The sequence below is a fragment of the Hyla sarda genome, chromosome 3, assembly GCF_029499605.1.
Source record: "Hyla sarda isolate aHylSar1 chromosome 3, aHylSar1.hap1, whole genome shotgun sequence".
Lineage (NCBI taxonomy): Eukaryota > Metazoa > Chordata > Amphibia > Anura > Hylidae > Hyla > Hyla sarda.
In genome coordinates this window covers 220,434,564-220,441,870 of record NC_079191.1, presented here as the reverse complement: position 1 = coordinate 220,441,870, position 7,307 = coordinate 220,434,564, and positions in this window count along the sequence as shown.

Here is a 7,307-nt window from a genome sequence, read left to right as displayed (position 1 = left end):
ATGGACAGAGATGTCAGCAGAGAGCAAGGTGCTCGTGATGTCATCAGTGTTCCAAAAAGAAAGAAATTTCCTCTGTAGCATTCAGCAGCTAATAAGTACTGGAAGGATTAAGATTTTTTAATACAAGTAATTTACAAATATGTTTAACTTTCTGCCACCAGTTGATTTAAAAGAAAAAAGGTTTTCACCGGAGTACCCCTTTAATGTGTATGTTTTTAAACTTTTTTTAAACTTTTTTTTTTACACTTTTAGTCCCTTTAGGGGACTTTTAGGAGGAATCATTAGATTCCTCATACAGATCATTGTGGTTTCATAAAACCACAATGATCTGTGAATTCTGCGCTCGATTGATAAAGCCTGGCCCTGACAGGTTTTATCATTCAGAGCTCCGGAGCCGCATCAGTAGGAGAGGTTAGTCTTCAGGCTACCTCAGAAGTGGATCGCTCCCCTGCAATCGCGCTGCGGGCGGGCGATACACCCCATTGGACCACCAGGGACTGAATACAGGCACCTTTAGATGCCGCTGTCAACTTTGACAGCGGCGATCTAAAGGGTTAATAGCCGCCCGTGGTGATCGCCGCATGTTGGCTCTTAACGCCAGCCCCCAGCTACAGGAATCAGCTGGGGGCCGGCCGGTATGACGCGGGCTCGAGTCATACCCCGGTAACGGCCATTGGACGAGTATAGACGTCCATGGTCGTTATCGGGTTAAAAAAAAAGAATTGAAACAAGGTGCTGGAGCCTATTTCTAGAAATGTGTTGTGTTGGAAGCTTTCCAACAAAATTAATACATCACATGCATTTAAAAGTGCCAGAGATTTTGATGCTACGTCTAATTTATTTTTCCTTCCTTCCTTTCTTTATTTCTTTCTTACTTTCATTCTCTCCTATCAATCTACTATAACAGAAATTCAGTCTGGATGTGAACATTAAATAATAAATGAACTACGCACTTTAATGCTGACTCATGTAACAATTAATTTTTTTTTTTGTATTAAGCACAAGACTGGGTTCTCTGCTGTGCACACTTGATTATTAAATGCCAAATGCTAATAATCAGAATAAGCACTGAGAAATGTAATGTCAAGGCCTTGAGGAAATGAAGTTTCATAACTTCACTCAAATTGGCAGATAGTAATGACATTTTTTAGCTTTAAGAACCATTATAACGTCTAAAAGACATGCTGTAATATTGCTGTTTCATATTCTTGCCTGAAAATTTAGCATGGAAAGATATTCTTCAGTTTAGCAATGTTTAATCAAGCTAATATTATGTTGTTTTCTTACTTTAGTGTTGTTAAAAATCATTTAGATATTAAAAAGCAGATTGAGATTGCAGCAGTATAATAGAGCAAGGAACTTGATATTTAAAAAGTTGCTAATATGACTTGAGCTATTATTCACAGTTTACTGTAAATTAGGTGTTGGAGTATCACGGCTCATGTGCACAACCATATTTTTTTCAATCTGGGGTCTGCATGTAAGGGAGCTAAACCTCACATGCCTTATAAAACATGTATCCTTGTAGGGTGTGTTTCTTGTTATTTTGCTTCTTCCATGTGTTATGTACAATATATTTTAATGTGCCCAAACTTCTCTAATCTAATCCAAAAAGTCTCTAATCTAATTTATGTGTGCTTATACTGTAATATTAACTTTTATCACTAGAAGTTTTTAGCTCCGTGGGTTCCAGAATTAAAATGCATAACACAAATGTAAGTGAATGTGAAACAGAGTAAATGACAGACTGATATATAGGGAAACATTAAAATGCATAACACAAATGCAAGTACAATGAATGTGAAACAGAGTGAATGACAGACTGATATAGAGGAAAAGAGAGCCTGCTTGTGAGGGCCCACAATCTACAAGATGTCAGAACAGCAGAAAGAAAAGAAGGTGGGTGGTGCCAGACTAAGGGAAATGCTGCACATGTGACTGGGAGGAATCGGAATGTAATGTATAGCAGGAGGTTAGCTGCATGGAATATCAATGAATTATAGGATGCATTAAGAGGAATGTGGTTGAAGAAGGGCTCTTGTATGTAGAACCAGATAAAGAGTAGCACTGGCTTGAGTCCCTGTAAAGTTAACAGAGGCCTGGTCGTCCTTAGAGTGTTTATGTGTGAAAGAGTATTCAATAAAGCAGTATCATGTTAACCGTCTCCTAGAGGTCTGTGTGAATGCTACACAGATCTGAGAGCTTACAGCAGCTGCGTAGCTATAGAAGTCGCTACGGTCGCCATGGTGACTGGGCCCCTGAGCCAGGGGGGCCCGCCGCCTCGAGATGGTGCAACCTCCCCGCAAGGTGAGGATGTGGACGAGGCTGGGAAAGAATGACTGAGGGTCAGAGGTGAGAATGGCGGGGGAGGGTTTGCTGGCTAGAACAGCATTGAGCAGTGTTTCCTGGAATGGAGTATGACAGGGGGAGGGGTTTGGAAAAGGAACATGGAGGACAGATGGGGGGGTGGTTGGAAAAGGAACATGGAGGAGGACAGAGGGGGGAGGGGGGAAAAGGAGCATGAATAAGCCCCCCTCTGACCTCCTTTTCCAATACCCCACCGGAAAAAGAAGCATGGAGTAGGACCGGGGGGGGGGTTAGAAAGGGAGCATGGAGGAGGACAGGGGGGTTGGGAAAGGAGCATGGAGGAGGATGGGTGGGTTGGGAAAGGAGCATGTAGGAGGACAAGGGGGTTGGAAAAAAGAGCATGGAGGAGAAGGGTGTTAGAAAAGGATCATGGAGGAGGAAAAGGGGGTTGGAAAAAGTAGCATTGAGGAGGACAGGGGGATTGGAGAATGGAGCATGAAGGAGGATGGGGGTTAGAAAAGGAGCATGGATGAGGATGGGGGGTTAGAAAAGGGGCATGGAGGAGGATGGGGGGGGTTGGGAAAGGAGCATAGAGGAGGACAAGGGGGTTGGAAAAAGCAGCATGGAGGAGGACGGGGGGGTTAGAAAAGGAGCATGGAGGAGGAAAGAGAGGGGTTGGGTTAAGGAGCATGGAGGAGGATGGGGGGTTGGAAAAAGGAGCATGGAGGAGGACGGGGGGGTTGGAAGAGGAGCATGGAGGAGGACAGAGGGGGGGGGTTGGGTTAAGGAGCATGGAGGAGGACGGGGGTTTGGAAAAAGGAGCATGGAGGAGAACAGTGGGGTTGGAAAAAGGAGCATGGTGGAGGATGGGGGATTGGAAAAGGAGCATGGAGGAGGACAGAAGGGGTGCTGGAAAAGAAGAAGAGGATGACAGGGGTGAGGGTTGGCAGAGGAGTATAAAGGATCACTGGGGGTGGCAGGGGAGTTTTGCAAATTACAGGGGGAGGGGCAGGAAAGTATGGAGGAGAAAGCAACAAAATAGTCTTGGGGAGACTTGGGAACCTGGGGGTTGCAAAGAGGTCTAGAGAAGAAGGAATGAGGGTCTGGGGGACTTAGGGGTCTGAAAAAGAAAGGCTCTGGAGGAGGACTAAGGGTCTGGGGGGAATAAGCTCTTGTCCACACTGCGGACATTCTGCTGGCAGAACTCAGCTGCGGAAATCCGCTTGCAGTAGAGTCCTATTATTTTCAATGGGATTATGTTGCTCTGTGCATACTGTGGAATCATTGCAGCGGACATTCAGCGGCGCCTGCTGCAAGTGGACATTCTGCTGACTAAATGTCTGCAGTGTGGGCAAGCCCTTAGGGGTCTAAAGGAGGGACTTAGGCTAGGTTCCCACTGTGGAATTTCTGGGCAGAATTTCTGCTGGAGATCAAGCTGACGGCACTAGGACCGCGTGGACTACATTGCCGTTCCCATAGATGGCAATGCATTTCTGAGCAGATCTCCCAAAAAAACCACCCAGAATGCATTGAAGTCTAGGGGGGCAGCAATGCAGTCTGCTCGGTCCTAGCGCCGCCGGCTCAATCTTCAGCAGAAATTCTGCCCAGAAATTCTGCAGTGTGAACCTAGCCTTAGAGGGTCATTTTCTGGGTTATGATGTCTGGCGAGGTATATTTAGGGAGCACATTGTGTGGTAGAGTTATATTTAGGGGGTGCAGTGTGTGGCAAGGTTATAATGCTTATTGTTGTCATACAGAGGATGTGGATTTGCTGACAAAGTGAGTACCCAATAATTTCCGGATATCAGACTCGGCAGAGGAAGCTGTAGCTGGAAGAAGACCTGGCTTCTGGGACAGATGAAGAAGAAAAGAAAAGGAAAGACAACATAGAAGACATCTCTTGTGAGTCAAATCACTGCTTAGTCTATCTGTTTCCCATCATTGCTGTAGTCACTTGTAAGATTAGCACGGTTATTGGTGAAACTGCACCCCAATCTGCAGCTCTCTAGCTGTTACAAAACGACAACTCCCATAATGTCTGAAGCTCTCCAGGCATGATGGGAGTTGTAGCTTTGCAACCGCTGGAGTTGATTTTCAGACTATGCAGCCCCTTTTATTTTGATGGGGTTCCGACTGCTGGGGCCCCCACCCAAAAGACATGAGCTGCATAGTCTAATATACGCAGGCCTATTTTTGGTCCCAGTCCAGCTCTGCTTGCCACATTAATTGTAGTGTGTTGTGTGATGTGCAGCTGCCCTCCACTTGAGAAGACAACTGACAAGCCGCTTTGTCCAAATCACTATCCTGACCAGCCCACCGCAGCCGTTTATCCCTTAAGGACACGGCAAGCTGTAAATATGCTGCACTGCAGCATGTAACTTTGCGCATAGCGCCGTACATTTAGGGCTCGGCTATGAAGTGAGCGCAGGAGCTTTAGGGTTAGTTGGGGGGCCTAGGGCAACTTTTTGCATCAGGGCCCTGTGGTTTCTAGCTACGCCCCTGGCTTATAGTGATCTCCAGAGACCGAGAGTTAAACCTGTTGAATTCTAAAACTTATTCAAGTTATGTTCTGGAACTTTCAAATAATAGGGAAAACTATAGTGAACTGTATCAATTAAATAGACTGTGCCTTAATGTATTCTGTTCAATACTATGCTCTGGTAAAATGTATTTCTTTATTTAACCCATTTCTGGGTTGTATAAATAAATATTCAGGATCATTTTTTTGCAGAATAAGTTGCACTTTTTAACGGTACCTTTTTATTATACCATATCATGTGTTACAAAGCAAGAAAAAAAATATTTGTAGCGGGGGGGGGGGGGGGGACGATAATTTTATTATAGGTCTCCATACAATCACTTTATTTTACAGATCAGAAAGAGTCCAATAATACTAAAGTTAAATAAGTTGCGTTTTGTCTTACAATAAGAAAGAAAAAACTGTGAATTGACATATACAATTTCTGAGACAATACATTTTAATTTTTTAACCTATTATGCTATTTGGTACAAATTGGGTTTGACTAAAATCTCCCCAATTGGAGAATCTGAACATGCTATGATGTATTTTGGCTGAATCACTCAAACTGAAAGCTGACATAATACACATAGAAAATAGAAAGATCACATGACCTTGGGCAGTGTCTGGGCAGTCTTTCCCATAATGCTTTGTGTCAGAGCCAATTATGAAAGATTATAGGTGGGAGTCACAATCTTATGAATGAGTAATAACAGCTACGAAACAATTTAATCAGGAAATACAGATGATTTGTGGGGTCTTTGACATTAGTACTAACACCACCCACAGAGCCTTGTACTATACCTAGCCCTATCTTTCATGTTCCGTGGTGTAACTACTGTTGCCATTGCAGCTAACCTAAAAACTTGCAAAAGCTTCTAAAAAGTGATTTGTTATGTTCTCTTGCAGTTTTGTGTAGGGTTTCTGTGGGTACTGCAGTTAGTTTTGCATTATGGGCTTTCTCCCCCAGGGGTGTGTGTCAAAAATGTAATATATATTTTTTTTGTGTTTTTCCAGATCCTTGTATGCAGATGACTACATCAGATTCTATGGATAACATTGATGACCATAGTTTTTTTCTTTCACTAATTACATATAATAACAATAATAAGTGGGGTACATCAGGGATCTGTACTGGGACCTATTCTGTTTAATATCTTTTTTAGTGATATTGCAGAAGGTCTCGATGGTAAAGTGTGTCTTTTTGCTGAGGGTACAAAGATTTGTAACAGGGTTAATGTTCCTGGAGGGATACATAGAGAGGTAAAGATTTAGGTAAAATAGAGGAATGATCACTCTGGCAAATAAAAGTCAATGTGGATAAGTGCAAGATAATGCACCTTGGGCGTAAAAACCCTAGGACAGAGTATAGAAGATGTGATACAGTTCTAACCTGAGTATCCAATGAAAGGGACTTAGGGGTCATTTTTTTTTCAAAGAATTAAAGGGGTACTCCGGTGGAAAACTTTTTTTTTTTTTTTTAAATAAATTGATGCTAGAAAGTTAAACAGATTTGTAAATTACTTCTAATAAAAAATCTTAATCCTTCCAGTACTTTATTAGCGGCTGTATACTACAAAGGAAATTCTTTTCTGTCTGACCTCAGTGCTCTCTGCTGACACCTCTGTCCATTTTAGGAACTGTCCAAAGCATCAAATGTTTGCTATAGGGATTTTCTCGGACAGAGGTGTCAGCAGAGAGCACTGTGGTCATGTCAGAAAATAAATCCAAAAGAAAAGAGTTTCCTCTGTAGTATACAGCCACTAATAAGTACTGGAAGAATTAAGATTTTTTTTTTATAGAAGTAATTTACAAATCTGTTTAACTTTCTGGCATCAGTTGATTAAAAAAAAAAAAGTTTTCCACTGGAGTACTCCTTTAAAGGTAGGTAGACAATGTATAATAGCAGAAGTAAATGTTAGCAGAATTAGTGGGTGTATAGTGAGACCTCACTTGGAGTATTGTGCGAAGTACTGGAGGCACTAACCCCCAAATATTTCATAGGTACCCAACAACATAGAGGTATCATCAACAATGATACTGATGTTATTTAGGCTGAGGAGGGTCAATGACAACAGCCCTCACCCACCCATCAGGATGTTGCTGCTTGGTGAGTATCTGTCTGAGAATGAAAAGATTCTACAGTGCTGGTTAGTGCTTTCCTTGCTGGGCCGGTGCATAGTGCTTAGCCCAGCAAGGGGTTACAGTGAACCAGCAATGTATGCTTATCACAGTTTCACTGTAAATTCTTTCTGGGCAGTAGATATGTGACGTATATTACTTGCTCAAATGCTCTGGCCCACTAGGAGCAGGGAGTCTTGTCAGTATAGTGATGGGAGTCCTGGCTCCTGTATAGTATACAGCGGTGCACTATGCACAGCTGTATACTATATGGCTGGTGAAGGTGAGAAGTGATGCTATACACACCAGCAAAAACACCTGAAAAAAAAAATGTCAGAAATACTTCCAAAACGCTGGAAAA